Below are 15,525 nucleotides of genomic sequence, written 5' to 3' on the forward strand. Positions count from 1 at the left end.
CCACGTTACTTCTCTGTTTCTGTTAATAGGATCACAATTCCCTGTTATTCAGGCTCAGAATCATATAACCTTCTTTGATAACTTTGTTCCCCTTCACCCCTTATTTTATCTCATTGGCCTAAAGTAACTTTTTAAAATCTGCTATTGCAATTTCCCTTGCTTCTGCCTCTTCCCTTTCATTGCCACAGGTTTGTTCAGGTTCTCTACCTCTTTGCCCAGAAATAGTGGCTTTCTGGTCTCCTCCCCTCCCTTCTCTTCCTTCTGCACCTGAGAAAGAAGAGATGAAGTCCAGACCCAATTATATTCCATTGTTAATCAAACTTGAATGGTATACCAGTGCCTCCTAAATTTGTCTCCCACCACTATCCTACTTTTTTTCTGCCATTCAGCAGAACCAAACTACCTAATATTCCCAAAATATTCTCTATGATTTTCTGACTATACCTTTTCTTCTGCCATCACACACACCTGGAATGTTCTTTTTTTTTTTTTTCTTTTGCAAATCCATCATTTCCTCAAGGCTCATCTGAAACATCATCTCCAAGAAACCTTTCCTGTGATCTCCAACTCTTCTGAACTCCCAGAGTAACTTTGTTTCTCTTAAACTACTTACCCTATTATTATCACCCCTATAAATTGTTTAAGCAAAGAGAGTATGACTTATATGATGGTATGATGAAAAAATCCTGGGATATGTGGTCAGAGGATCTGTTGAAATCCCCACTGTTCACTTACTAAATGCTTTAGATTGGGTACATCATTTAGCCTCTTACCTTAAGATGTTTAGTTGTGAATTGGTGGTGGTAGTAATCATGTCTGTAACAAAAGAAGTTGTAAAGAACAAAGAATATAATGATGTGAAGAAAAAAAAACTGTAAATTGTAAAACACTGTAAAATAAATAATGGCTTAGAATTGACACTTTTAGAGTGCCTTGAGTGCCTATTTGCATATCATGCCAATGTATCAAGGTGCCATATTCCACATAAGACAGTAGCAATAATTTTTAATAAGATTTTGCATCACAGTCTAACCTCAAAAATGGAAAGTGTTATTATTAGTTGGTTGAGAAAGAACAGACTTTTTAAACACTGGTTTTATTAAAGGTAAAAAAGAGGCTTAAAAATACTGGACACCTATGCCCATGTTAAAAATGTGACATTGTTACAGATTGTAAACAATTGCTAATCATGCTGACAGAAATTTTTCTGAATGAAACATATTTTTATTAAAGAATCTATGATACAAAAAAAAAAGAATCTATGATACATGGTGACAGAGGGAGATAAAAATGAGATTAGCCATTCTAACTCCTGTTTTCAGGTCTAGTCCTGAGGCAAAGGGTAGCTGAGTAAACAAAGAAGACTGTTGATTTCCCGTGAACTTCATTGTTATCATTCTCCTAAAATAAGTTTTTAAATTATTCATAGTAACAATGTCTGGTGCTTCTCCCCACAGTGGCATCACACAACACATACACACCATATTTCGTACACATAAGAGTATATGTACATATACCACCTTATCTATCCTAAAAGAGATAAGACAAAAATGGATGAGTGACTCTTTCTTCATACCACTATCTTCTTTCCATGAATTTGCAATCTCTCATCCAACACTCTTACTCTGAGCAATAGACCTTGCTTTCTGATATCTGAAAGGTTAGAGGGCCCATAACATTTCTACCATCCCTCTCTTTCTTTTCTTTTCTTTTTTAAAAAGATTTATTTATTTATTTGAGAGAGATAGAGTGTACAAGCAATAATAGAGGGAGAAGGAGAGAGAATCTGAAGCCAACTTCACATTGAGCACACAGCCCAGTGCAGAGCCCCATCTCACAACCCTGAGAGCACAACCTGAGCAGAAACCAAGGGTTGGACATTTAACTGGTTGCGCCACCTAGGTAGCCCCTATCCCTCTCTTCCTAACCTTAAATTTTCTACATTGTCATTCATATTTCTTCATTTTTATAAATTTTTTATTGAAGTAAAAAAAATATTTAGTAAAGTGCCGAACTCACGCTTAATCTTAGTGTATAGCTCAATAGGTTTTTTGCAGACGTTTGAATCCAAACAACCACCACTCAGATCAAGATGTGGAACATTTCTTGTACCCCAGTAGACTTCTTCATAACTCCCCATAATCAAACTCCTTACCCAGTACCCTCTAGAGGTAACCACTATTCTGAGTTACATCACTATCAATTAGTTTTGCCTGTTCTTCACATGTACGGAATCATACAGTGTGTATTCTTTTGTGTCTAGCTGCTTTCTCTTCCCAGAATATCTATGATATTCATCTATTTTGTTCATCAGTAATTCATTCTTTTTACATATGTAACAGCTGTATTAAATATAATTCATATGCCATTACATTCACCCTTTCAAATTACAAAATTTTGTGGGTTTTGGTATATTCAGTTATGAAACCATCACAATACATAATTTTAGGACATTTTTATCATCCCCAAAAGAAACCTTATACCTATTAAGCTACTTCAAATTCCTCCCGTTTCTCCAGCACCTGGCAACCACTAATCTACTTTCTATGGATTTGCCTATTGTGGACCATTTGTATAAATGGGATCAAAGAGTATGCAGTGTTTTGAGTGTGGTTTTTGTCAATTAACATAACATATTTAAAGTTGATCCATGTAGTAGCATGTATCAGTACCTCATTCCTTTTTATTGCCAAATATTATTCCACTGATAGAAATACCACATTTTGTTTGTTCATTTAAGGGCTTTGGAGTTGTTTCTACTTTTTGATTCTCATGAAAAATGCTGTATAAATATTTATGTACACATTTTTGTGTGGACACATGTTCTCATTTCTCTCGAATATATATTTTAGTTTCCAATTTTGATGAAGCCCAATTTACCTATTTTTTAGAAGTGACAAAAGAAATAATAGTGAATGGAGGCTGTCAAGTTCAAAATCTAGCGGATGAGCTGGTAGGTTGAAGGCCTAGGAAGAGCCAATGCCACAGTTTCAGTTCAAAAGCCAGTAGGGTGGAGAACCTGAAAGAACTGATATTCTAGTTCAAGTCAGAAAGCCATCTGCTGGAGAATTTCCCCTAGGTGGGGGAAGATTGGTCATTTATTCTATCAAGTGTTTATAATGATTGGAAGAGGCCCATCCACATTATAGAGGCAATCTGCTTCACTCAAGGTCTACCAATTTAAACGATAATCTCATAGAAAAACACCCTCACAGAGACACTCAGAATAATGTTTGGCCCAGCCAAGTTGACACATAAAATAAACCAACACAGTTGGGTCATAGAGTGGGCATATGTTTAGCTTTAGTAGATACTGCCAAAGAGTTTTCCGACGTGGATGAACCAATTTATACTCCCATCTGTAGTGCATGAAAGTTCAGGTTGCTCTGTGTCTTTCTCTGTCAACGCTTGGCACTGTTGGTCTTTTAAATTTAAGCCATTCTCGTAGGTAAGTAGTGAGTGATATGTCATTGTGTTTGTAATTTGCATTTCCCCAATAAGAAAGCATTTCCCCAATAAGAAAATATGTTAAACACTTTCCTAGGAACCTACTGGCCATTTGGAAGTCATCTTTGTAGAATACTTCTTCAAGAGTTTTTCCTCATTTAAAAATTGCATTCTTTGGTTTTACTTAATGATTTATAGAAAGGTTTTTTTTGAAAGGTTTTTTTATTTTTTATTTTTTTTAATAAAAAAAATTGTATTTACTTAGAAGCATTCAGAATGTCAACCAAACAGCTGCAACTTTTTTTTTTTTGCAATTACAGAGTGGTATTCAGTTAACAGAACAACAATTATTTCATAGAAGCTGCATCAGAGACAACTGAAGATGAAAAAACTACCATCCCCATATATAACTAATTTGTGCTGTTCACCAACAAGAACCTGCTTTAAATTTCCATGCCAATTTACAACCCCCATACTGTACCAGGCAAGGTTAGTGGCTATTGAAAATACCACCAGGACAGGGCTATCTAAAGACACATTGGGTAGTGTGTTAACTAGACAAAAAAAGACACTGTACAGTTTAAAAACAAATCTTACACAGCCTTACATTTCAATTTTTTCTTTAAAAGGAGTGAGTTGTGTACGGGGGGGTTAAATGCTTTATAGACAAGAAAAAAAAACTGCGCTAGAACCAACTTATTCATCATTATTATCTTCATCTTCTTCATCCTCATCTTCTTCATCCTCCTCATCTTCCTCCTCTTCCTTCTTTTTCTTGCTCTTTTCAGCCTTGACAACTCCCTTTTTTGCCGCATCAGGCTTTCCTTTAGCTCGGTATGCAGCAATATCCTTTTCATATTTTTCTTTCAGCTTAGCAGCCTTCTTTTCATAAGGCTGCTTGTCATCTGCCAGCAGTGTTATTCCACCTCTCCCAGTTTATTTGCAACATCACCAATGGATAGGCCGGGATGCTCTCCTTTGATTTTTGGGCGATACTCTGAACAAAACAAGAAAAAGGCCGAGGGAGGCCTCTTGGGTGCATTGGGATCCTTGAACTTCTTTTTTGTTTCCCCTTTAGGGGGGATATAAGTTTTCATTTCTCTTTCATAACGGGCCTTGTCCGCCTTAGCCATGTCTTCAAATTTTCCTTTCTCTTTAGCAGACATGGTCTTCCACCTTTCTGAGCACTTCTTAGAAAACTCTGAGAAGTTGACTGAAGCATCTGGGTGCTTCTTCTTGTGCTCCTCTTGGCAATTTGCACAATGAATGCATATGATGACATTTTGCCTCTCGGCTTCTTAGGATCTCCTTTGCCCATGTTTAATTATTTTCCTCAGCGAGGCACAGAGTCGCCCAGCGCCCGTCTGGCTCTCACTCGCCCCGGCGCTGTCTCTGTGGAGCTCAATGTACTGCAATGGCTGTGTCTGAAAGGTTTTTTTAAATGTATTCTAAATATGAGTCCATTGTCAATGTATGTACTGAAATACATTCTCTCTTCCTTACCACTCTCTTGATAGTGTCCTTTGATTAATAGAAGATTTTTGGTTTTAATTTCCCGTTTAGGTCTATGATTCATCTTGAATTAATTTTTATATATGGTGTGAGGTAGGAATGAAGTATCTTCTTTTTCCGTATGAGTAGCCAATTGCTCCAGCTCCATTTGTTGAAAATATTATCCTTTCCTCACTGAATTGCTGCAGTGCCTTTGTCATAAATCACGTTCTATTTCTGGATTCTCTATTATGTTCTTTTGGTATATTCATGTATCCTTGTGCCAATACCACACTGTCTTAATTACGGAGTCTTATAATAAGCCTTTAAATTTGGTAGTATAAGTCTTTTAACTTTGTTCTTCTTTTAAATTTATCTTGGATATTCTAGGCCCTTACATTTTCACATAAATATTAGAATCAACTTGCAATTTGCATGCACATGCACATGTGTGCTCACACACACACACACACACACATTTGGGGACATTGTCTTCCTTTCTTACTTATTTTTGTCTCAGAAAATATCCCTTCTACTAAAAAGTTCAGATTCTCCTTTTGTGCCTCTTAATTGTCTAGGTTTCTCTTGCACAGTCAAGCATCATCACCTCATTCCTACCCCTTCAATCTTTCACTGTCCTTTGAATTGTTCCCCTTAGCAGATAAAAGCTGCTAAATGCCTCTTATTTCCTGCCAAAGCAAAACAAACAAGCAAAAACAAATGTTTCTCTCTCTCTTAAGATTTTATTTATTTATTCACAAGAGACACAGAGAGAGAGGCAGAGACATAGGCAGAGGGAGAAGCGGGCTCCCTGTGGGGAGCCTGATCCAGGACTCAATCCCAGGACCCTGGGATCATGACCAGAGCCAAAGGCAGATGTTCAACCACTGAGCCACACAGGCGCCTGACAAATGTTTTTCAACCTTACATTTCCCCCAGTTTCTATGCTCTGTCTTTGTCATCTAATATTTTTAAATATATGCATATGCATTTTAATTTAAAAATTGCTGTAACATTACACAAAATGTGAAACACTCATTGCTCAACCGCTCCAAGACAGTTGTGATTATTTCACAGTATCTTTGTACACACAAGCATGTATACTCTTTGGTGTTGTAATCTATGTGTGTTTTTGAGAAGTTTCCTGTCTTCTTCTTTCACTTAATATTGTAAAAATTTTTTCATACTGCTCCATAATCTTAATAATTACTTTAAATGACACAATTAATTACACAATAGTATATTCATAAATGTTTGTTTCTTCCAATTTTTAGTCGTGTAAGTAAATATTCCTATAAACATGCTCATTCCTGTAGCTCTCCCTTTCATGACTACCAAACCTTTTGAAAGAATAATCTGTACTTTATACTTCTACCTACCTATCTGCTCATTCTTTAACTCCTGAAATCCGCTTGCTCCTACACTACTATAAAAAAAAAAAAAAAAAAACCTCTCCTAAAGGTCACAATGATCTTCTCTAGTCGGCAACCCAATGCTTCTAAGTCTACATCATCCTGAATCTCTTCATAGCACTAAACAACACTGTGATCTTTTTGAAACTCCATCCATTCTCCTTCATTTCTGTACTATATATAGCCCAACTTTGCCTACTTCTCTTGCTTTCTCTGCTTCTACTTCATCCTCCAGGGTTGTGTTGTAGACCCTCTCCCCTCCTCCTCTCCTTTGGCAATCTCATAGCTTCATTTATTTTCTCTCTGTTGATGACATCCCCAAGTTTGATCTTTCTGAGCTCCAGTCCCATGTTTTTAGATGCTGATCATCTCCATCTAGATAGATCTTTGGCATCTCAAATTAGAAGAACTATCACAAAGATCATCATCTTTCCTTCTACAATTTCTCTTCCTATATACCATTGTCATTTAGGCTTAAACCCTGAGTTATCTTTGACTCTCATCTCTTTGTCTTTGACTCCTCAATATTTGTTTCATCATATAAACCAGGAACTGTTTCATGAATGGGCATGTGATTTAATTTTGGCCTAGGAGATGGGGTGGGGTGAGGAAGTGGCTCTGAAAAATATTTTCCCTCTTAAGAAGATCTCTCTTATTCCTCTGGACATTATGACTTTGAGATATGATCATTTGAACTGCCGTTATCATCTTGCCATTAGCCAGATAATGATGTCAACACCCAACACATCAGAGCAGAGATGGAAAGAACTTGGTCTTTGATGATATTATCAAACTTCTGGATCTTTTAAACCTGAAGTCTACTCTAGTTTATAATATCCAAATTTATGAGATCCAAATTTCCTTATTGTGTAATCCATTTTAAACTGAGATTTGTTACATGCCAGTGAGAACATCCTTACTGATAGACCACTTTACATCAATTCTTCATTATCTCTCATTTGGGCTATTGCAATGCTATGTGATCTTTACGCATTCAAATCTAATCTATTTCATATACCTACTGCTAGATTATCCTTCCTACTGAACTATTTCATCATGTCTTTGGTCTTGTCCAAAGACCTTTTGTAACTTCCTATTGCCTAGAGAATAGTTCAGACTCATCAGCTCAGCATTTGTGGTTTTATGTTTTACATACATCATATTATAGACACACAGAATTAAGCGTTATTCTTCAAATATGCCTCTCCCCTTCCTGCTTTCTTCATGTTTTCTTTCCCTGGAATACTCTTGTTCCACCTACTCCTTTCCATATGCAATTTTTTTTTTTCTTGAAACTCTCCCTTCCCTACTTCCATCCCCGGCAAAGTAATCTCTCCTTCTCCTAAACTACCACGGTCTTTATTACTGTCTACCTTGAATTGGCACTATTTATATAGCATAATCTCTTCTACTACCAGTGCTGTCCCATGGAATTTTCTGTGAAGATGGTTAATGAGCATTTAAAATGCAACTAACTGGTGGCCTGGATTTTTCATTTTGTTTCAATTAATTAATTTGAATGTAAATAGCTATGGGTAGGTAGTAGCCACTGTATCAGACAGCATAATCTTAGACTAAAAGGCTCTTGAATGTAGCACACGGATTATATCTTTTTTTTTTTTTATCTCTGTAATAACCACAGAGAGTACCAGAAAGGCACAGTATGTTTTATTCTCTTATTTTCTCCACAGAGCCTTGTGGCTAATAGACACTGAATATCTATTGGCTCATTACATTTGGAAAACACATTTACCAAATGTAGTATATAAGAAGGGTTCCTAACTATTTTTATTCCAAATTCAAGTAGATTAAATAGGGGAGAAGGGTAAGCTGAACGGACAAAACTTTCACCTATTACTGGGAAACAATGGCTAGCTAGCCCATTGTAAAAGGACCTATTTCTATTGACCTGTTCACCTTTCAACTTTACTCTCTTAATCAAGCAGAGGAACTCTGCAGTTGAAAGCTCTTTGTTTTTTAAAACCTTTAATTTCGCAATATATTTCAAATTCAGTGAGAAACTGCAAGAACAGCACAGAAATTTCCATATTCACCAGGTTTTAAAAATATTTATGAACATTTCTTAGAATTTAAAAATAATCCTGTAGTTGCCAAAATTTGGGGGAAGGGAGAGAGAATTAATTTTTAGTTGGGTATAGAGTTTCAATGTTGCAAGATGAAAAAGTTTTATAGCTCTGTTGTACAATAATGTGAATATACTTAACACTATTGAACTGCACACTTAAAAATTGTTCGGATGGTTAAGTTTTACGTTACATGGTTTATTTGTTTGTTTACCACACACACACAAAATACACACCACTTTCAAGCACAGTTAAACCATCTTTGAAAAATAAGTTATAATTCTGTTACAGACTCCAAAAAATAAAACTTCCCTCATCCTCTGAATTGTTCTTCCAGAAGTCAAGCTGTTTTTGTATTTTCAAAGCCTCACTTTTTAAAAGTCCTTCCCTATGGCTCATTTTGAACCCCTCGTTTTACAAGGGAACCCCTTTTTCATCATATTCCAACCTCAGTAGAAATAAAACTCTTTAATAAAAATAACCTAGATACAATAATTTCTAAATTTTATCAATGTATATGTGTATGGGACACATGAGAAATGTGTATGTGTGCATGTGTGTGTTTGTGCATGTGTGATTTATATTTTCTGAACCATTTGGGAGAATAGTCCATAATAATGTCCATTTACCTTTGATATTTCACTGTGTTTTCTTATGAATAAGGATATTCTCGGACATATACTCAGGAAATTTAACATTGATACAGTAGTTTTATCTATTCTGCAGTCCATATTCCAACTGCACCAATTATCCCCAATAATGTCCTCTTTTTTTCTTAAAAAGATTTTATTTATTCATGAGAGACACAGAGAGAAGGCAGAGACATAGGGAGAGGGAGAAGCAGGCTCCTCACAGGATGCGGGATGCAGGGACCCAATCCCGGAAACCCGGATCACACCCTGAGCTAAAGGCAGACGCTCAACCCCTCAGCCACCTCCCAATAGTGTCCTTTATTGCAATTTTCTCCTCCAGGAAAGGATCCAGTTCAGGGTCACATTTTGCATTTAATTGTCGTGCTTCTCTAGTTTCATTTATTCTGCAGCTTTTTTTTTTTTTATGACATTGACAGTGTTTTAAGAAAACAGGCCAGTCATTTTACAAAAATCTCTTCTTTATGGGTTTGTCTGACGCTCCCTCATAAGTAGGTCCAAGTTAAAGCACTTCAATGTATGTTCGCACCTGTCATACTCCTAAGTCTATAAAGCATTGTTTCTATTAAAATATTTGTCTCATTAAATACGTTTCTAAGATATCTTTGTATAAAATCCACAATTCTACCATTTCAAAACCATTGTTGGTTGTGCTTTTTACTGATCTCAAAGACGAGGGGGAAATTTACTTAATAATAGATCCAATTTCTCCAAACGCATTGATTCAATTATTATAACATTGGGTATGGAAATAATTCTTCAGGCAAGGACTACTCAAAGTATCAAGGTTTGGTGATTTCTTATTACTCACCAGAGCATAAAACTATAGCATATCCATTTTTTTTTAACCCTATTTCTACATCTCTGAATGATATCAATGGGAGAGAAAATATTTAAATTGATATTGTAAGTAACAAGTACTTTCTGGGCTCTTACAATGAAGGTTTTTTGAAACGGTCCTTTATTCGAAGATTACAGGTATTTTTAAATGATGAATGAGGAAAAAGGAACTGAGAAAAGCTCTTTAACTGTATAGAAACCTGTAGTTCTTAAAAGATATATATATTTTTAAAAAAAAGTCATTATAGCTATAGCGCTCATTCTGGAAACAAAAATAAAATGGTCCTTCAGGATTTTTCTGGGGAATAAGTAAGAATCGTTTCAAGGAAGAAACTGGCAGGGACATGGACATCTTGGACAGGGACAGAGAAATGCCCTAGTGTCTTGGACACCATGAAAGCACTAGAATCTTTAAATAAGTAATTTACATTGTGAGAAATGTCTGAGTGTTAAACACGTTGTTGTTGTTTTCTTTTTTTCCTCCTAGGGAAAATCAAACAAATACTTCTTTAAGAAGATAGAAACAAGTCTCCCCTGCTCCCCCCAAGTTGAAGTGTCTTTGGCTCTGCTTCTAGGACTTTCTAGGAACGCGCAATTAAAATAAAATGGGAACGACAAAAGCCCTGCCGCATCTAGAGTTTTCTTCCGAGCGTTCTGACCCTAACCTCAGGAGTCCGAGGCTTGTCAGGTCTGGAAGGTGGGAGCGCCGGGGCTGCCGGGGCTGCCGGGGCTGCCGGGGCTCCCGGGGCTCCCGCCGCACGCGCTGCGGGCGCTGCGGGCGCTGCGGGCCGCGGCCGGGTCACGCCGTCAGCCGGCGGCCTCCGAGGGGGTGTGTCGCGGGCCCTCCGCCGCCTCCGCCGCCTCCGCCGCGGGCCCACCTGCTGCCCCCGGCGCCCCCCCCCCCGCCCCCGCGCGGGCGCCGCCGACCCCGGGCCGGTCCCCGCTGCCCGCTTCCGGACGGGCCGCGCCGCGCCGGGGGAGCTGCAGTTCTCGCCTCCCGGCCGCCGCGGGGCGGAGGACTCGCACTCTCTCCGCACGCACGCACGGACGCACGCACACGCACACGCACACAAGCAGCTCTGCAAAGCATGGGGGTCGGCATTTAAAAATGTAGGCTCGCGGGCTCTCCCCGCCTCCCTGCGACCGCGGCCCCTCTCGCACTGCCCCGGCCGCGTCGCCGAGCGGCTTCCCCCTCGGCCTTCGCGAGGCGGGCGTGGAGTCTGCGAGCGTCGGGGGAGGGGTGCAGGGCGGAGAAGGAGCATCCCCGCGCCGCCGCCGCTGCCGCCGCCGCCGCCGCCGGCCGGCTGGGGGAGGCCTCGTCACAGCCGCCGCCTCAGCAGCGGCCGCAGATCTCGCGGTGTTTGCCGGCGCCGCGCCGCCATATTGTGTGGCAGTATTTTGATTTGCCCTGGGCTGGCGGAGCCGCGGCGAGAGCGAGCGAGAGCTGGGGGGGTGGGGGGAGGGCAGGCGAGCGCGAGGGGGGTGGGGGCAGAGGGAGGTAGGGAGGCCGAGCGAGCCGGAGTCGAGGAGCGGGGAGCGGCGACGCCACCCAGCCAGCGCTTTTGATCTGCAGCGGCCGCCGGCGGGGCGACCCAGCCCGGCCCCCTCTCCTCCCCTCCCCCTCAGCCACGAGCGGCGGCGGCGGCGGCGGCGGCGGCGGCGGCGGCGGCGGCGGCCGGAGGGAGTTGGCGGCGGCGGCCGATCGGAGGGGCTGAGCGGGGAGGGAGGGAGGGAGGGAGGGCTGAGGTGTCCCCCCTGCCGGGTGGAATCGGCGGCGGCGGCGGCGCTGGCGGCGGCCGTGGTGGCGGAGGCGGCGGCGGCGGCGGCGACGGTGGAGACGGCTGCCCTAGTGGGAGAGGCGGCGGCGGCGGCGGCCGAGGAGGAGGAGGGGGAAGCGGCGGCGGCGAAGGGTAAACGGACAGCTCTGCCGGGCCTCGGCGGGGTCCCCGGTCCCGGCTCTCCCCCCAGCTCCCCGCACCCCCCTTCGTCTGGAAGGGGCTCTGCCGACTCGCAGGGCCCTAGCGGGGCGCCCGCGTCTTGCTCTCAGCCTCCCTCCCTCCCTCCCTCCCTCCGCCTCCTTCCTCCCCCAGTGGCGAGGCGGAGTGGGAGGCCCCCCAAGTCCTCCCGACCCGGTGGGGGTGGGGAGCCTCGGGCCGGGCCTGGGCTCCCGGGAGTTAGTGGGGCGGGGGAGGGGGAGGGGGCATTCATTGGAGTCGGGAGCCGGGGAGAGCCCCGGGTAGGGGAGGGTGCCGGGGGGTGGGGAGGGCCCCTGCCTGCACCGGCGCCCCCGGCCCGCCCCTCCGGCGTGTGTGAGATGGGGGTGGGGGAAGCAAAACTCCTTTTTGGGGAGCCTTGGTTCGGATAAAGATGACTTTAGCGAGGGTGTTGGGGGAGAGACTGAACGAGTTGTGCGGGGATCCGGGGAGAGCTCGGTTCTCTTTGCAGCGCTGGTTTTCTGCAGCCTTCTTGAAATGGGGGAGCAAGCCCCGCTGTGACCGGGTGGCCCCGTGGTTTCACTGGGTCGTCCCCGTGTTGTGCCCGCTCGACCTCCAGCCCCGAGGTTGTGGTTGCAGCAGGGAGGCTGAGAAAGGGTGCGGGTATTGCCGACCAGGTGACAGGTGTATCTTTCTGCTGCTGATGCTGTCGGATGGCTGGGGCAGAGCTGTATACCAGAGTTTCCGAGACCGTGCGAGTTTGTATTTATGTGTTTGGCCACGTTTCATTCCATATATAGTATATTTGAGATGTTAGGTTTCCATTCTTCGAGTCCGCTTAATTGTTGTGGAGAAATTCTTCAAATGCTTCTGATAAGAGGAGTTTCCAGGAGAGCGGCAGCTTCATGGGGGGGGGGGGTGGTTTCTCAGTAGTTGATGAAATTCAGGTCCCCAGTGCGAGGCTGTTTTCCAGGGCCTTTTATTCACTGGAAAGTTCTTGAACGCTAAGGTCGTATTGGAGGCAACAGTGAGGCGGTATAATTTTGCATCCATTTTGTCTGTTTTAGGTAAGTTTGCAAAGTGTCAGATTTTAGGGGCAGGTTGATTCACTTTTTATAAAAGGAACTGGTCTGTGCTTTAGCTCACGCAAGAAAATGTTGCTCATTATGCAATATCAGATTTGGCTGGGAGTTTTGGTGGGCATGGAACAGAATTTTTGCTTTCAGTTTTTACACTCTTAACTGGTTGCCACACTTTTCTTCGTACAGTAGCAGAGTACTGGCACCTTGTGTCTGTGTGTGTGACAGTGAAATTGTGATTGGTTTTAATAAACCCTGCAGTTTGAAACTTTAGTTTTGAAACCATTGCATTTTCTAATAAAGGAAGACATGCTTTTCTTCTTATTGTATGTTTTGGCTGAGCACTTAAATTAGAAAGAATGGAAGGAATTGTCAGTTAAATGAGCTACAAATTAAAGTAGGGCCAAGTTAGTTTAAAAGGGATCCTGAAACATTTAAAAATGTGTATGGAACAAATATATTGAATGATGGTACCCTCAGTGTGTTAACAGGAAATAGAGCAAAAATTCCAGTGATTCAGAACTTCTGTTGGGGTTTTTTTTTTTTTTTCTCCTTTTAATCTAATCAGTTTCTAATATAGGGTCTTATGATTTAAATATTTAAAGGATCAGCTGAAAGTTGAATGCGTTAATTAAATGAGTAAGTCACTCACTGAATATACTCCATTATTTCATTTTTTTCTCTTGGGTGCATGGAATAACTTTCTGAGTTAGAAGGTGTTCTCAAAGGATACGGGTGAACTGCAACCATTCACCCCTCTTTAATGAACTGTCCAATAGTAGAGCCTGTGTTTTTGTAACTCATTAAGAAGTGAGTAAATGATAGGAGTCTCATCTGATAACTGGTTTCCTGAGAAATATATTTTGACCTAAAGCAATCCTGTTTGATTGAAATAACATCTATATTTGGTCCTCTTTTTAGTAGAAAGGAATACTTGCCTTCAACTAAGCATTGTTTTAAGATTTGCATACAATTATTACATCGATGAGGTTCTTAAACTCTGCAGATTAAGTAGCACCACCCAGATCCCCAATTATGTTAATGAGTATTTCCTCATTAGTATTAGTAACATGGATAACTATCTTAACATGATTAGTCTGTTTCTTGACAAATAAAAATTTATTCTGTCATTTTCTCTGTAAGGAAAATTCTTTTTTCAAAATACTGTTCAGGATGAAATGTACACATTATGTCTCTGAACATACTGCATTTTGAAAAATAGGTGTAATATAGTCCATTCACATGAAACTACAGTTTATACTAAAAATTCCTTGAGGGATGTCTGAATTTTCTAAACATTTTTTAAGATACATAAACCAATTAAGACTAAAAGTTTATTTATTTTTAACAATCATCAACATACTTTGAGAGAATTTTGGTCTTTTATAGATCTTTTGGAAAAAAGTATCTGATAATCTTTCCAATATGTAAAATTCATAAATTAAACTGTAATTCAGAAAGGCTTCAATTCTATTATGTCTCTACCTGGCTAGGCTCCCATGACCCAGAGGAGAATAGTAGTAGCACTTTCCTTTGTTTTACTTATGTCATCTTTATTTGATCCATCTGAGATTGGGACTGTCTGTAATAGAAGAGTTACAAGGTAATTACAGAGGCAAATGTGGAGATTCGGGCAAAATAGTAATAAGGAGAAGAAGATAAGGGATCATTAGATTAACAATTTTAAGTAGCTGGAAATAACGTAGATGTGTATAGTGGTGGCTAGGAAAATGATCATGTTGAACTGTACCAAGGAGATTTGCTCTGAATCTTTTGATAGACTCTGCCCATATGTATGTCATCTTATTTTAAATCCTCTGTATCAAAATGGTAAGGATTTGGGAGACATTGAAATTAAGTGAAATTTAAATGTATATACGTTCATATTATTTACCCCTGGCTCCTACTGAGAAAACACTTAGAGTAGTTTAACATTTCATTTCTTATGATTCTGGTCCTATAAAATCAAAGACACTAGCTTAATCAGAAAGCTAAAAAACCCAAGGAAGTACTCCCAAGGGGTAGGTAGCTACTATTATACTTCCACCAACCTGTGATCTTGATAAGAGTCGTAGGTTAAGAATGGCTTTCTTTTTCTTTGTTTTCTAAATATTTCCATCCCTCAAAACACAGTGTTTAGTACCAAGTAATACTACTCGCCTTCTGGCATTAAAGTGAAGCATTTCATTTAGACTTTCACTCTGATTTTTTATTGACTCATTTTACCAAATATGCTTAGTTTCTAATTTCTTAATCCTCAGAAAAGGAATGAGCTACTGTTCAAAGCGCAGTAAAAAAGTGTCAGCTGGTAAGTTGTTCTTTCAGGAGATCCAAGTCAGAATTGCCACAAACTAAAATCATAGATACTAATATCAATAAAACATACCTATGAAAATCAATTAAAGTTTAGGCACTTAAAAGTGTATTTGTTCAAAATATAATTTATATATATCCCCCATCTCTTGATGTTTGATAAATTGCTGAATGTCTTTTTGATTTGCTTAACATTTTTATGTAAAACTTTAATAAATTTATTGCATTTCTAATCATCTGTTCCAATTCAAAATTTGGTTATCAAGGGAACAAAG

The 15,525-nt window shown here is 40.7% G+C and overlaps 1 protein-coding gene and 1 pseudogene across 2 annotated transcripts in view; one reads left to right on the forward strand and one right to left on the reverse strand.

Annotated features, from left to right (window-relative positions):
- Nucleotides 1-4,143: 4,143 nt before the first annotated feature.
- LOC129500530 (high mobility group protein B1-like) lies at nucleotides 4,144-4,864 on the reverse strand (annotated as a pseudogene).
- Nucleotides 4,865-11,633: 6,769 nt separating this feature from the next.
- TAB2 (TGF-beta activated kinase 1 (MAP3K7) binding protein 2) overlaps nucleotides 11,634-15,525 on the forward strand; it is a 91,282-nt gene continuing 87,390 nt past the window's right edge. For both annotated transcript variants that reach the window (XM_055310099.1, XM_055310101.1), the window contains exon 1: nucleotides 11,634-11,834. The gene's annotated coding sequence lies outside the window, so the exon portion shown is untranslated. The remainder of the gene's footprint in view (nucleotides 11,835-15,525) is intronic.

The sequence above is a fragment of the Nyctereutes procyonoides genome, unplaced genomic scaffold, assembly GCF_905146905.1.
Source record: "Nyctereutes procyonoides isolate TBG_1078 unplaced genomic scaffold, NYPRO_anot_genome, whole genome shotgun sequence".
In the NCBI taxonomy this organism is placed as follows: Eukaryota; Metazoa; Chordata; class Mammalia; order Carnivora; family Canidae; genus Nyctereutes; species Nyctereutes procyonoides.